At 40.4% G+C, this 17037-nt stretch overlaps 1 protein-coding gene and 1 pseudogene across 3 annotated transcripts in view; one reads left to right on the top strand and one right to left on the bottom strand.

Annotated features, from left to right (window-relative positions):
* CTNND2 (catenin delta 2) overlaps positions 1–17037 on the bottom strand; it is an 886119-nt gene that overhangs the window by 646439 nt on the left and 222643 nt on the right. The window lies entirely within an intron of this gene.
* Positions 15619–16066, top strand: LOC116150133 (large ribosomal subunit protein eL21-like; annotated as a pseudogene).

The following is a 17037-nucleotide window of genomic DNA, read 5'->3' on the forward strand; positions in this document are numbered from 1 at the left end:
TGACTGGACAGAAGGGGCGAAACTGGAGTCTTCAAGTCACCTCCTGAGCATGAGGGAAACGAAAGCGGGGAGGAAGCCTGAGGGAGGCAGGGCACGGAGGGGCAGACACGGGGCTCGCCACAAGCTTGTTTATTGAATACTGAACTAATTCCATAGGCTTTTTAAGAGTTGAGATTGGCAGGATGGATCTTTCATCATTTCTGAAGGGACGTTAGGGACATTTCTATTATTAATGTCTACAGTTCTCCAAATTGCTCCAAATTCTTTTCCAAAATCACCGCATCTCCTCAGCCACATCTCAGAACTCTAATACGCACATCTTATTTCTAACATTCATTTTTGTTTGTTTGGTTTTATGGCTGTACTTTAGTAAATCAGCCCGTTACACTCCTCATAGGAGAGCGCGTACTTTCTCTTCTTACGTGGTAGATAGGCTATTTTTTTTAACCCCTTGTTTCCGGAGTCCTTTTCAGTCTTGCCTTGCAGACCTGCTGCCTGGGACCGGGAGCATCTCTGGGTTCTGTCAGCAGATCAGCTCCCAGCCCTCCCTAGTCCTCTACACTAACCAGCTTTTCCTGCCTGGGCTCTGAATTCCTCTTTCCTTTACTTTACATCATAAATCAAAGCTCCTCCATTAACTTGAGGTCTTCTAGAAATGTGTTAAAATTCTTCATGTTTTAAAGCCCTTTCAGCATCAATAGTTTAATCCCAATGCATTCATGATTCTACTATCACTTGAATGGAGTTTTAGAGGAGATGAAAGAAAAACTGAGAAAAACCTGCCCCCTAAATCAACACTACAAATGATCCATTGATATATAACCCATTTGGCCTGTATATTACGCTTCCAGTGGAAATGAAACACACACACATACGTGCACACAAACTGTTTTATAAAGTTAGCTATGGAATATTCTGTAGCTGTAACTACTGCCAGTTTCAAACCTATTTTTGCCCCAGGATCATTCTAAAGGAAATATCAGCTTTGTCTTCCCCTTCCTCCTGTTCTGGGCTGAAATATCTATTAAAGCAGGAAGTAATTTTTGTGAAGGAGTATGCCGCTTTGCCATATCCACCCAGATAGAGGTTATAGCAGAGATTTCCTGTCCTCAGTAACTATGGAAATAAAATTTTTACCAGAAAGAGAATATAGACCTGGGGTGGGAGAAGTTGTGCAAATGACTCATATACACCAATAAGAGGCAGTTGTGATCATGCAGGCAACCTTCAGTGAGTTATTTCTACTTCCCTCCTGCTTATTTCCCACCCTCCAGTACAACCAGGCAAGCAATCTCTACCACTTGAAAAAGTGGAACTATCTTAATCAAAGAAAATCAGGTCCAATGTTCGAGTTTGGAAGACACTTCTGAAACATGATCAACTGTGTTATCTTGGCAACCTGCTGGAGTGCAACCATTTGGAGCAGATCTATTTATCAATACACGCAGAGAGCAAGCTTAAGACTTGCACATTGGTGCTGAACGGAGCATGAAGAAAGCACAGGGGAGACCACATAAATATTAAGCAATGACCTTCCGTTTGGAAGTTGGAGGCAATTCCTCACATGGACTTTTATGCATTTAGAATTTATTTCTCTGGGTTCCAAGGTGCAGGCAGATTGCACAAGGAATAAATCATATCATGATCCAGAAAACCATGCGGGAAGAAAGGGCTACTGGGAGAAAAAGTAGTCACTACCTCAAATAGATGGCAATTTCAGAATAACAAGACAGCCATTTCATTTCCGAACTGTAAAGTTTTAAAAGAAAAACAACACCTTCAAAATACAATCATGACCTTGGAAAATATACACTTATTTTCTTTTTTAAATATTTCTAAGTGCCCTCTGAATGTTTAAATAACTAATAGAGGAAAAGTGTATGTCCCCGAGTAGACTGAGTTCTTGCCAATGAACCATTCTAGTAGAACACACAACTCAGGGGTATAGAGATATATTAAAAGACTGTCTTGCTAACAGCTCCCTTGAAAAAATGAATGCAGATGCCCAAAGCAGTTGAAAAGTTGGCTTTGGCTCAAACATAATGTGCGTCAGAAATATTTTCATCTTGAGAATATGCATATCAATACCTAGCTCTTAATTTTCCCCCAACTACCTTTCCTTCAAATTTTTGAGACAAGTTGCTCTTATTTGAAATGCTTCTTAGTTGTATATGAAAATCTCTTAGTATAGAATTCCAGCTCTTTAGCATCAGAACGACCTACTCCAAATTGGCACACACCAATATTCCACAGTATCCATTTCTAACTCACACGAATGTCTCAGCCCTTATTTTGAAAATTACAATAATGACCTTTATATTCTGCTAACGATATAAAAAACGATATATGTTAAAGACCAGCCCAACCATCTATTCACCAAATAATAACTGTTAATAAAATACACACGTTTTGGGGTTTTTTTTTTTCTAATTATTATCTATGATTCATTTTCCAAACCTACTTTGGTTTCTCCTTTCTCCATTCAAAAGTTACCAAAACATATTATCCTGAAACTGGAGGAGACATTAGAGATTATCTAATCGAAAGCCTCACCTTTTAGGTAAAGACATTGGGGCCCAGAGAAGCAACATATAGAAGGATATAGGTTAATCTGCTTAAGAAAAGTAATACCTTATAACAAGTTTTCAGTAAAACCTAATGTAAAGAACTGGTCTCCAAAGTCTTTGATTTTAATGGAAAAAGATAATAGCCTCTCCCATTCTCTCTCTCTCTTTTTTTTTAATTAAAATGAATTAGTTCCAGACTTTTAAAAGTTTTGTTAATATATTCTGAGAACTTTAGATTAGATGAGGGGATGCTGTTTTGCCCCTCCTGGAGATTAATGGCTCACGTCCAGGCTTGGCTATGGCATATCTCTTCTCTATGGACCTATAAAGAATATGCCTCCCGTTCCTTAAAAAACTAGTTACCATGTGATCCAGCAATACTCCTCCCAGACACATATCCAGGAAAGATGAAAGTTCTAATTCGAAAAGATACATGTACCCCATTGTTCATAGTGGCACTATTTATTCCACCAAAATGTGGAAGCAATCTACATGTCTATCAACAGATGACTGGAGAAAGTAGCTGTGGTATATATAAATGATAGAATACTACTCAGCCATTAAAAAGAATCAAAGAATGCCACTGCAGCAACATGGATGGACCTAAAGATCATCGTATCAAGTGAAGTCAGACAGAGAAAGACAAATAACATGTGATACCACTTATATGTGAAATCTAAAAAATAGTACAAATGAACTTATTTACAGAATAGGAAGAGACTCACAGACATAGAAAGCAAACTTATGCTTACCAAAGTGGAAAAGGGGGAGAGGTGAGGGCTAAATTACGAGTTCAGGATTAGCAAATAGAAACTACTGTATATAAAATAGATAAACAACAAAGTCCTACTGTACAGCACAGGGAACTACAGTCAACAGCTTGTAATAAACTATAATGGAAAAGAATCAAAGAAAGAATATATATATACATATACCTGAAACTAACACAATATTGGAAGCCAACTATACTTCAATTTAAAAAATGATAGTAAAAAAATTTTTTAAAAAGAATATGCCTCCAGACTAAGTAATCCATTCCTAAAAGTTCTGCCAAGGGTTCTGTCGCTAGACAATCCAGTCCCTCAGAAAGCTAGCAACGCTTATCTTTGGTATTTTATATTATGTTTCCTAATCTTTTATTTATGCCTTAATTCTACTGTCAATTCAAAAAAAATTAGCAAGCAGCACCAGCACTAGTCTAAGGCACAACTGCTACTCCAGCAACAGACTGGATGCCTTAATTCTCATTGTTAGCTCAGCACAAGCCCTGAATTTTTCTGAATCCCATTTAATTCTCCAATTCTAGAGTGTCCCTTTGAATTACAAATATGTTCCCCGGAAAAAAGTCATTACGTGCACACCAGCTGTGTCTATAACTGAACAGAACATGGGTGCCCACTACTCTCTTTCTAGTAACCCCAATTTCGGAACAAGGCTAGCTAGATTCTTACTGCTTCATAAAAAAGCATTCCATAATTGAGCACAGTTCAACTATCCTCCTGGTTTTGGCCAATCATTTCCATTGGAACTGAAAAGAACTAACTTGAGAACTCAAAGAGACAGGACATCTCAGTACAAACCGTCTTCATCAGTGGCTTTCCAAAGGGAGCAGTTCTGCCTCCAAGGAGTATCTGATGATGTTGAGGGATGTCTTTGATAGTTCAAACTGGGGCGAGGAGGTGCTGCCCGGTGCCACACATAGTCATCTAGGGGGAGAGGCCAGCAACGCCACTGAACATCCTGCAAAGCACAGGACAGCACACACGGCAAGGACGTCCGAAACATCAGAAGCCAGGGGTGAGAGCCCTGATCTGAGTTCTCGCCGCTCAGAGTGTTGTCCTTATACCGGCAGCTCTGCGCTTTTCTAGGAGCTTCTTAGGAACTCGAGTCCCACCACAGGCTACTCAATCAGTCTACATTAGCAAGTTCACAAGGTGATTCAGGCAGATTGTCAAGCTTGAGAAGCACGGATTATACAATACTTAGTCAGTCCTTAAGTGCTTTAAAACATCATCTGTCTTGTAGCCCAAAAGAATACCCTGAACTTAAATAATAGGCTCGCTGTGACAGCATCCTGGCTTTAACACAGTATTACCATAATTATCTCTAGTTCCACTGGATATTAGTAATTGTTACACACACCAAAAATCCATTGCTCAATAGTATGAAAAGTTCTAAGAGAGCAAACTTAAATGTACTGGAATCTCTAATAGGCTAATGCTCCTTAATCACCTCCAAGAAAGCGCTGCCATAGGTACCATTTCCCCAAATCACTTAACCATGGGATCTGTTTTCCCTCGGAGCATTTAATAGACCTAAGGTTTCGCAGAACACATTTTCTTTTTCTCAGCATGGGAACTGAAGAGAAACTGATTAAAGTTCAGATCTCTCTCAATAGAGTCTTGAATTAGTTATTACCTAAGATACTACACGTTGCTTCAACAAAAGACAAAACTCAAGGGCTGCCTTGACAGTGGAGAATCTCTCAGGTCCTGTTGCAGGTTGAAAGGACAAACAAACCTGAAGGCGAAATCTCCTTGTTCAGAAAACGTATTACAAGACGCATGCTTCTCTCAAATTATCTGACTGCTCTAGTGATATAATTTCTTCAGTATGTAACAGAAAAAAAAAATCATTTCACAAGCAATTCTTGGGCACAAATTGCAAACTAGAAGGTAAAAAAACCTAAGTAATTGCATGCCAATGGTGACTTTATTATGCACATAAATTATGTGGAGTCACAGACTGTCTCTTTTCATCATTAGTGATATCAAGGTTTATTTAAGACTCACTTAATGAACAGAATCACTATACCTTTGCAAAAACCATGGACATTTCCTTAGCAATTAACAATCCCTTATGTATGCAACAGACTAAGTTTGAATCCCTCGCATTTAATATTGATATGCAGTTATCTATAAATAAACAGTGTCACACTACAAGGGGAAAAAAAGCGTACCTTTATAACTGTAAATAATGGTGAAAAGATAGAATTTGGAGTCACATATCTGGGTTCAAACCTCAACAACCCCCCATATTAAGGTCTGAATTCCCCATGCCTGGCATCCCTGGCCGCATAAAAGGACAGGGCTACACCTTCCTCATTAAACTCCTGCATGAATGTGGCAGGAGAGATACAGGCCTTGAGAGCATAGAGTCTTGTACATAATAAGGGATCACTCTGCCAGCAATTACTATCATTACATTTAAAAAAAAATGCATTTTTAAGGCTTCTTATCTACCCAGACATCACTGGGTGAAAAACAATTGTTTCCATTTATCAAAGTCATTCTGTTGAACAGAACTTCTGAAGGAAAAAAGAGCCCGATCACCTCTGACAAACAGTGGTGAGATAAAGGGTTAATGAGGCAACTCCATCCTGCTGGTCAGTGGAGCGAGACACGCCGGAGCCACAAGCTCTACGTGCAACCCTGAACAGTACCTCCCTTTTACTGAGCATCGCATTCACGCGGGATAGAAAAAAAAAATCAAGTGTTTACTGTGAGACGCACGGGGAGTTCAAGGCGTTGGGCAGGGGTTTTTCTCAAGGGCTCCATGCGCGTCTTCGAGGTCATTCTGAGCACAGGTGCTGGATTCTGGAGAAGGTGAGCCATTCTTCCCTTTCCAGATTCCATGTGAAATGACTGAACAGTGTGATTCTCTCACAGAACAGTCAGCAGAGAGGTACGTCTGCATGCTCTCCGACATTCTGCTCTAACGCGCACAACGTGAGAGGTCGGTGCAGATGCTGCAAACATCACTGGTCCAGGAACAAGGCGAGCCCACCTCCAACCTCAGTTCTACTGTGCCTGTCCAGGTCCTATTAGAAAAGTCATTTAGTCTCGTTTGGCATCTGTTTCCTTCTCAGAACAAGAGTAAAAAGAAATGTTTTGTTTTGTTGTTTTGCTCCACTCACAAGGTTCTTGAAATAATTCATTTAGGTAATATAAAATAATTCGCATGTTTAAAATGATAAAGCTGTTCATTGATTCCATTACACTCCCTTTTCTTTATGGGGCACGACATAGTCACATCTTTCTCTCATAAGGCTGAAGGTAATTGCTGTTGGTTCTTCTCAGTGGATATTAAATTGTACTTGACATGGAAGATCAGGGAAAATTTGTCTCAAAAGTGAAAAAAAGACACAAAGACTTGAAAACAACTGTGTACCCCAATTACACATAGTGAAGTCAAGGTGTAGCTATTCACCGGAGACTGCTGGAGCATCATCGTGTGTCAGATGCTGTCCAGGTGTTTGGACATCAGTGATGAAACCACAAAAAACCCTGAGCTCATGGAATTCAGATTCTAGCAGATGGAGGCAGAAAGTAAATAATGATTATTATAACAAATTATATATTCTGTTGGAAGACACTACTCGTGTATTTAAAAAAAAAAAAAGAATGGTAGAAGAGGGGATAGGAGATAGGGAGGCTGCAAGTGAAAACAGGATAGTCAAAGTGGTGTCCTAGGGACAGTGACACTGGCCTAAGAGTTGGAGGTAAGGAAGCCAGTCATGTGGACTTCTGAGGGATGAGCTTTCCAGGCAGAGGAAAGAGTAGTGCAAAGGCCCTGAGGTTAAGCAAAACTGGTGTGCCCAGGCCTGCAGTGGAGCTCAGCAAGGTGGGCAGAGCTGGGGCAGCCAAGAAGTGATAGGAGGCTGGCCATCACCGTCAGGTCCTAATGGAAGAGGAAGCAGGGTTCCCATGGGTGGGACCTTGGGGACAGAGTGCCCAGGTGCAGGCAATAAGGGTGCACTTCATCTGTGGAGAATTTAATGATAATAATAAACCATCTGGAATTCACTGTGCTTTTCTTTTACATCACGTGCCAGCAACTTGGAGTAATGTCACAGATAAAATACTCCTCATCCCCTAAATTATCTTTTGGTCTAAGTTCTAAATAATGGCTGTGGTTAACTGTGTGTATTACATATAATGTAACTTCCTGCTATTAGTCAGCCCCTACAAGCTGGGGACTCAGCTGCATGGATTCATTGCAGGGGTAAGTTTGCAATGACCTAGGATTGTTTGAACTTGTTTTGGATGCAGTTTGTGTCTCCAATCCTTGTGGTCCTACAGGGTCCTGCCTTCACAGTCAAAGTCAGGCGAGTACAGTGATGATAAAAGCAAACAAACCGATCTCTGAGTTACAGTCTATGTAAGGCTCTGGCATCTGACTTGTGTTTCAAATTTAAAACAACAAAACAGATTGCAAACCATAAGTATAATTTTGTGTGTGTCTGTGCAAATTTCAGTTCACACATGGACTATTTTACTAGTTTACAATAGTAACTTGAGAAAATTACTTGTAAATTCTTCTTCTGCTTGTGTTATTATAACTTCTTATTAAAGTGTAATGTTATTTATTACTATGAAACACCAAAAAGTAACATGTTTCTTTTCTAATTTTCTCCTCAAAAATGCACTCATGTAACTAGGAAATACGAAGCAATTACTAACTTCATTTTTATGTTACATTTCTTTGTTTTTCCCAGCCTGAATATATATACTAAGTACAATCAAAGAAAATTTCAGTTTCACCTTTCCTCTGATCATTATTATTCATTTGACTTCATAATTGTCATTGAAAATAACTTTTTGTCTAGAGAAGAGAAAGTTAAAAAATGAGCCCCTCCAGGTGTCAAATACACAAGGAAGCCAGTGACTGGATGCAGCCCTTGGTTTTGTTACTTAAATATTCAGTGCACAAAGTACAAGAGAATTCCTTAGTCTAGAGGCCAACTGTATTACTTCCGGCCGTCTTCTCCACAGTGGGAAAGGGTCGTTAATAGTTCAATCAATAAATGGATAAATAAGAAGTGAGAACAACCCAGGTAACAGGATGCGAAAAGTGGACGCGAACACGTGACGCCAGATATGGGACGTGGATACCAGCGAGTCACTTTGTGTAATCTGTACGGCAATAAAGTAACTTATTTTCTTGCTTTAACTATCTAGAACACGTAAACAACAGTAATCGATACTTCTAACTACAGAGACAATTAAATTGTGTGAGTGGTATCCAGAAATGCCCTCGCCTTTTTTTTTAAATTCTGCTGGTTTTATAAATACATAATAACAGAGGAAATCAGTCATGATTGCCCACCACTGCACTGCCCCTTCATGAGTAAAGTTAGACAACTGATACCCGTCACCTTTAAATCAAACTGAGGATAAATATTAAGAGATTCGCCAAACTCATTTTAATGGATACTTCTTTCAAGTAGAGGTATGAGAGAAGTGATTTAGTTCGATGGCAAGAAACCTTCTTGTTGTAAAACCATCAAGAAACAAATTATTAATCTTCTCTGATATACAAACTGCAAACTATAATGACTCCTTCCACATATTTATCACATCATGGCCCCCTGGAGTAGGGCACAGGTGTCCATAACGCAAAACGATACCCCTGGAATTTTGCTCACCTTCACAGCACTTTTGAAAAGAGACACTAAAATCATTTTCTGTAGTTATTTCTGTGAAATTAAACCAAGTCTTAACCATTCTTTCTTGAGATACCTGAAGATGTCAATAATCATTGTACAGGGACTCGCTCAGTGCAATGATTAAGAAACGGTCAACAGCCCTTCCAGACACGTCTTCTGTATTACATGTTCAATTGTAATTTTTCTTTTCTTTTCAGAAATAGAAAAATAAAAATTTACTGTGCTTACTGATCATCTAAGTATTACCTCATTACTATAAAATATTCAGAAAAATAATATTAGGAAGAAAATACTTACCACATCCTATGAAAATAACACAGTAAAACTTCATATGTACCTGTACTTATCATTTTATAAAAATTAACAGTGTTCAAATTTTTAAAAAATAGGATATAATACTATTTGTTTAGTTTCATAATCTGCTTTTGGAAAATGAAAAAGCCCTATTTTCCACAACTCTTCTTGTCCATATGCATAAATGCATAATACAGTATTTATCAATACACTATATTTTATTTCACCAGTTAGCCCTGAAGGATTTCTTGTTGTCCCTTTCTTTCCCTTCCCTCCCTTTTCTCAGTTCTCTCCTCTCCTCCCACTCTGCTTTTTTTTTTTTTCAAGCATGATTACAATCAACTGAGCACTTACTAAGTGATGTCCCAGCTTCTGTGTTCAGAATTTTACGTCTATAATCAAAGTTCTCCTCAAAACTTTCTGAGTCATCACTACTAATGCATCCATTTTACAGATAATGATAATTGAGAATGGGAGAGCTAGAGGAATTGCCCAAGGTCATCAGAACAGAAGAGGGCAAAGCTGAGACCCAAATCCACGGGCATCAGTTTCTACAGCCCTCCCTTAACCATTTCCCTGAAACAGACCCTGAAACACATATTCTTAAGTATGAGGCTCATTCGCTTGCCTGCACATTTTTCTTAGAATAAATGTCTAGCAGTGAAACTATTTATGTGCGTATTTAAAACTTGTGACACATATTTTCAGACGATCTTCAGTTCATATTGCACAAAAGATGCATGAAAATTTTTGGCATTCTACTTCCTGGGACCCAATTTTGTTTATTCAATATTTAGTAACATTTTTTTTGGTTCAGTTTATCTTTGGGGGTGTTCCGATATGCTAAGGTGAGAATATTCTCCCCCACCTCAGGCTTCCTGAGCACCAGCAGGACAAGCCGCTGAGCCGCCTTCCCGGGGATGTCTGAGCAGAGTGAGCGTCCCTAACCTGGCTGACCTCCTACTGCAGCCAAACCTCGGGTGCAGAAGGTGCACCCTGGTCCCGGGTGCTGTCCTTCGGTGCTCACAAAGCTGGTGACACTTGGGCTCTCTTCGGCCCCCACGCACCTGGGGTGCTCTCCTCCTTAGAACTGACCATCTCTCTGATCTGCCTCCCGGTATCTCCTGGACGCCAGAGCAGCGCAGTGTGTGCCCAAATCACAGCCAAGGGCATCCTCGTAAAATCAGCCTTCTCCTGTCCTGTCTTCTATTCCACTTCAGCCTTCTATTCTTCCGGCACTTCCAGTCCATTATGTCTAGTAAAATCACTCCTATACTCGTGGGCCACTCGACCCGTGGTGGCCTCCCCGCTCCCGTCACCGCTTCTGCCCGTCCAGTGATCTCTAGGGCTCCTCACTCCCGTCGCTCCTCAGATGAACTCCAGGCTGCACTAAAAACCTCCGCCAGCTTTCCTCAAGGACCTCTAACTCCTTTGTCCATTTTCCTTTTATTACTAGTCTGGCAAAACATCCAATGAGGCTGTCTGCCTTCTCCATGTCTGAGTTCCAACTCAATGATTCCTGCTGGAAAAAATAGCCCAACTGCACAGACTGCCGGTCCTGAGAAGCCACGCCGCGGGCAACCCAACCTCACCTCTCCCCCCAGCACTTCTGAGTCCCTGGTCGCTGGCCCACTCCCCCCACTGCAGCCTGGCCTCCACGTGAGCCCCTCTGCACGCCACACCAGCTTTCTGCTCAGCAGTGATGCTCTGACTTCACCTCCCCTGTACGACCGAAACCATCTTCCTCTGGTTTCCAGGACACCTCACTCTTCTGTATGCTTTTCTTCCCTTTCTAACTAGACTTTCTGGGTTTCTCTGTCTGGTCCAGAACTGCTGGGGAGCCCCAGGGAGCTGCACGAGGGCTGTGCCAACTCTTCCTTCTGTCCCTTGACAGTCTCTCCTCACGTGTTTTCCATCACTAGCTGCTTGCTTGATATCTCAGTTGTCCACATCCAGGCACTCTTGCTCCTGATTCTGGGCCTATACGCTGTTATTTGCCTACTTCCTTAAAAGTCCAGGTTTCTGTCTTCACTACCTGGATAAAATATAGCTGTGTTCACAAACAGACCCAGGAAGAGGAGCTGGCATGCTTGGCTGCATCTTCCTTAACCTTCAGATCTTAGCTCAGATACTGTTTTCTCTGGGAAATCTTCTGTAAGCGCTAAATCTGAATTGATCATCCTCCAGCACCCTGAACTTCTATCATAGCACGTAGCACCCTGCATTATCATTTCTTACGATTTGTTTGTCTCTCGCAGTTAACTGTAAACTGGCTCCAGGAGGGCAGAGAAAGCACTGACTGCTTTCCACACGGTATTTGCAACACTACACAGTGCACGCAGCAGGTGCTATCACTGAGATGCACTGAACTGGGTGGAATCAGACTCTGCCTGGGTTTTTCTCTCCATACACAGGCCACCAAGGCTGGCAGTTTTGTCCTGCCCTGGGAATCACCATGCCTCAGCTGTCACCTTGTAGGGATGGCTGCACAAACATCTTTCTCAAAAGTGCCTTTCTCCAAGCTTATCGGTTCTTGCTAATTGATGCCAATGAAGCCACTGACCCATTCATTTTTGAGAAGAGGGATCTGCAGACCCACCTGGGTTCAGCTTTACACCTTGCTACACTTTGGAATGATTATTTCTCCCAAGTTTATTTAGATTTATTTAGCATATTGAAATCTTTAATGAACCTGGAATTTCTTTCCCTAGAAAGTAAACATATATATATATATATTCCCAGGGGGTTAGTTACCCTGGCACTATGTATCGAATTCTTTCAATATTCTCCCACGATCTAAAGTTTCAACTCTACCACATAGTAAAATCTCCTGGTGTGGTGGAGAAGGCTGCGGACTCCACCGCCAGCTGCCCAGATCCAGCACCCTCACTAGACTTGGGGCAGCTCACTTACCCTCCCTGAGCCTCTGTAATTCGGGGGTAACAACAGTCACTCTCTTTCAGTGTTGTGGTTAATTTACATGTAAAATGGTCCAGGGAGTACTGGTACAGGGCAGATCTTACTGGGGTACTGCACATTATCACTGTCATCTGTTTAGACGCTTTATCTTCAGCTCTGATCACCTTCTCATGGTTGAGCCGGTGCCACCACATTCTCCCTGCTGAAGAAGAACACATTCTCTCGTCTAGAACAATCCCCCTGAGTCATCACCCCTCTCCCTCCTTTCCTTTAGTTAAAAAAAATTACTTTTCCACTCCGGCACAATTATTTATTTAGTAAAACACTTTTCCCCCAAAGACATTAATAACAGCCAACTATTACTTGTGAATTGCTTTCCCTGGATCAGGCACTGGGTCAGAGGCTTTACTGACATGGATAATCAAGCTTAATCACATGAGGAACACTTCGTTGTTATTTCTACTTTACAGATTAGGAGAATAAAGATTAGAACCATTAAAGAAGGAGCCCCTGATTCTAGAACTCATACCCTATATAACCACCATGCTCCTCTTTCATTATAAAACCTCTTGAGATTGGGCTCAGATTTGGATGAAATCTACAGATTAATTTGGGGAAGACTGACAGTACTGAACGCTAAGTCTTCCTATCCAGTGTTATGATTATTCTTTATTCAATTGTTTATTTATATTCTTCATTAAAGTTTTATATTGTTAATATAAGTAATCTTTACAGAGTATGGACCACCTTGTAGGCACTGTTTAAATGCTTTACAAATACTAACTAATTGCATTCTCACCATGACCCTATGGCATTGGCATTATCATTATTTCCATTTTGCAGATAGGGATCCAAGGCAGTTCGATGGTTTTTCATATTAAACGACTTCATATCACATAGCCAATGAGTGACAAAGCTGGTATTTTTATCATGCTGTCTTGGCTCCAGAACTCATAATTCTGGTTACCAAGCTCTCAAATTTACCTCTCAGATCATGGATAAAGTATATTTCTACCTGTTGATATACTGTTGATGCTTACGAGTGAAAACTGTTATTTTACTTTTATCTTGTTACTACTAGTCTCCAGGAAAGCACTGGTTTGTGTATATTATCTTGCTAACTTGTTGGAAAGTTACATTTCAGTCATTTAATATTTGCCTACCTTGGTTTATTTAGGGAGGTCATTAAAATAAAGCTGGGTTTTGTTTCTCAACATCCAGCTTGTATCATTTTATATTCCTTTTAAAAATTGTTTTGCTTAGCGCTTCCCCCAAAATTTTAAATAGATTTTGCATTAGACATCTTTTTCTTATATTCCACTTTAGCAGTAATGCCTCTAGTTTTTTACTTGTAAAAGAACTTCTACTTTTTTTTTAAGATGGGTGCTGTCTAACCTATTAAAAACGATGGACACTGAGAGTCCTACATTCAGTCAGTTAGTGACTATCATTTCCTGTATCTTTCATTATTAAAGGGTACCAAGGCAGAATAGGGCTGTACATCCTGCAGAACAGGGCTGTACATTCAACTGAGAAGAAAGCTACATATCACCCAGGAGAGCTCTGCTTTCCATAATATCGATAGGTAGCAATTGGTATTTGCAAATAAAGAGGGGAGGCGAGAGGAGAAATTTAGTACTCCAATTCATGTCATGATTAATCCTTTCAAGTCTACTTAAAATCATTCTATAATAGATCATATTAATAGGTAACTTTAAAGGAAAACATTGATTATTCAGCTCAAGGTTATGTATTTTGGGTTGAGAGAAATCACAACCCAAATGGCAGAAAGCTTTGCTTGCATCGAATGATAGTTTTCATTCAGGGCGTAGGAATCACACAGGATCGATCCACACGCGTGAGCAGCAGCCTAAGTACCTCTCGCCTATTTCGTGTGTGGTTACCCAGGAAGTACACACCACACACACTTCTGGTTTCAGTAACTGAAAAGGCTGCTAATGGGGCTCCAGGGTTGCCAAGTTTCTCGTGGCTTTTTTTTTCTTTCAATGATGACACATTCATTTCATTTTTAATTTGGAAGGTACCAAGTTGACGATCTTTGACTGACTCATGTAACAAAATTGTAAAGGTTGTACTGCAGCAGGTTACTCTTCGACTCTTTGATTCTTTGGTTAAAAATTAAGCATTTTAGCCTTAAAGTAGCTCTGAATAATTTCATTCCAAGCCTTTTTCAGGATTTTGGAATTTAGATACAGTTACACACACTGTGAACACCTGTAAATCGGCACAACACTATGAACGGAAGTCAAAGAAGACAGACACATCAAGCGAGACGAATCTGGACCTTTTAAATCTATATTTACGTATGCTTTTTTCAGTTTTAATTCATGCACACCTTATGCAGAAATATAGCCAATAAGTGGCTTTAGGTCTGCTCGTCCCATAATTCTGTTTGCAATGTCACCCTTTGCAGTGGGCTTACAAAACTCTCAATTAGGTCAGAGCAGTGAGGGTCTCGAGAGATCTTCCGCTGAAGCTTGCTCTATAAAACCTTTGCCTCGGACCATCCCTATGTCTCTGCCTCTGTGCTTTCTGCTGGGCACTGCCAGAGAGGAATGACGTACTAACGTGGGCTAGAGCCACTTCTCACCCCATTTTGGTCCTCAGAGTATGGGCTGAAGGTTCTCTGCGTCCTGGATTTTCTGTCCCAATCACCGCAGAGGTTATTCCAAACCTAAAAAATGCTGTCACCGCCAATGAACCCACCAGCTCTCCAACTCAACACATAACGTTGGCTCCCACTGACCCATGAACAATAGAAACCTAGAGATAGGAGAGCCTTCAGCCTCTCTGCTCCTACACAGATAAGCTTTAAAGCAGAAACCTCCCCCATAAGATCAACAGTTGATGTCTTTGACTTTAGCTGCAGAAGCTCAGTAAGAGTGACAAAAAAAAAGTGAACGATAAAATTGCACATTCAAACAATCCTGAGATGCACGCTTTTCACATTTTAACGTCTCTGAATCAGAATACACCTCATAGCCAGTAGCTGCTAACCATCACTTTCAGCCAGATGGTGGCCATGGCACAGTTCTCCAGTCCTGCACATGTGGGAACTCGGCCTTGTGTTTCATTCAAAAAACTCTTGAAGGACTTTGAGCAACAATTATCTGTTCTGTTACTGAAAACCTGCGACTGACATATTCTGGTGAGATCAAGAAAAACAAAACTTGAAGAATGTGTCACAACATCTGGAAAGACAATCACAGGGGCAACTGTGAAAGACTCCTTAAAAACGTTCTGTACTCTTGCCCCTTTTAATGTCACTGAGGATGGCACTGCATGGAAAACTAAGATGCTGATGACAGAGCATCAAAAGTGAATCAAAACCTTTTGGCTGGAACTGCCATCTTCCAGAAAGTCTCCAAAATGTCCAACACAAAGGGAAAAAGGAGAGGTACCCACTATATGTTCCCTAGGCCTTTGAGAAAACATGGAATTGTTCCTTTGGCGATCTGCAAGAAAGCTGATACTGTAGACATCAAGAGAATGGGCATTGTTCAGAAGGTATTGCCCCCCAATGTTACCATGGCAACACTGGAGGAGTCTACATTGGTACCCAGTATGCTGTTGGCACTGTTGTAAACAAACAAAGGTAAGATTCTTGCCAAGAGAATTAATGTGAGTACTGAGCACATTAAGCACTCTAAGAGCTGAGACAGCTTCCTGAAACATGTGACCAGAAAAAGAAGTAAGACAAAGGTACTTGGGTTCAACTGAAGCACGAGTCTGCTCCACCCAGAGAAGCCCACTTCGTGAGAACCAACGGGAGGAGCCTGAGCTGGTGGAAGCCATTCCCTACAAATTCATGGCGTGATAGGCACAAAGAAAATAAAGGACCTGGACTGTACAAATGTTTCTCCTGATTGACTGGAAATGTGATGTCCCCTCCCTCAAAGAAACATTTAAAGCAAATTTTAATTGTGTCCTTAAGAAAAAAAATGAATTACAAGAGAAAGACTACGGAAAACTTTTGGGACTACTCAACCAACTTATTGAACTTGTATTCTTGTTTTTAAGAATGTATGATAATTAATAACAAAAAAATCTACCCCTGGATGAATCCAAGAGCTTTTCCAATAGGAATAAACAAAATGTTAAGTTACAAAAAAGCTTTATGTCCCAGTTTTTGCACCCTAATTTTCTTTCTCTTTCTCTGTCTCTCTTCCTTCCTTCCCTCCCCCACCCCTCCCTCCCTCTCTGCCTCCCCCTTTCCCTTCTTTTACTCTGCTGTTTCTTTTTCCTTCCTTCTTTTTCTTCCTTTCATCCCCTTTTCCTTGCTCTCTTAGTAGTATATAAAATAATGGTGCATCTTAACTTTAAAGTGTCTCAGATGTTAGGAAATTTGGCAATACTTTAATAATGCTAGAGATCTGACAATTAGTCACGCAATTAGTGACAATGAATTTAAGGACTGATAATACAAAAAGCAATTTTCTGATTAATATGTGTTTTTACAAGTACATTTTAAATGGCACACTCACCAAAATCTATTTAAAAGTATTTTTGATAACCCTATTGAACATAAAATTCAAGCATTCATGAACGTGATGCTTTACATTTTAAATGCCATGCATACCTAGGTTGCTTTTTATCAGCTCTGCGACTTTTGCCACACAGATGTTTACAACATTTAAAGTAGATGAAAATCTTCTCAAAATCATCATCCCAGAGAATGTGGTTTAATTTTATTTTTAAGTCCAATTTTTCTTTTTCACAGAATTACTGCATTCAGCTTTTTATTTGCTAGTTAACATGACAAACGTATTCTAAATGTCTACATCCACA

This window comes from Camelus dromedarius, chromosome 3 (genome assembly GCF_036321535.1).
Source record: "Camelus dromedarius isolate mCamDro1 chromosome 3, mCamDro1.pat, whole genome shotgun sequence".
NCBI lineage: Eukaryota > Metazoa > Chordata > Mammalia > Artiodactyla > Camelidae > Camelus > Camelus dromedarius.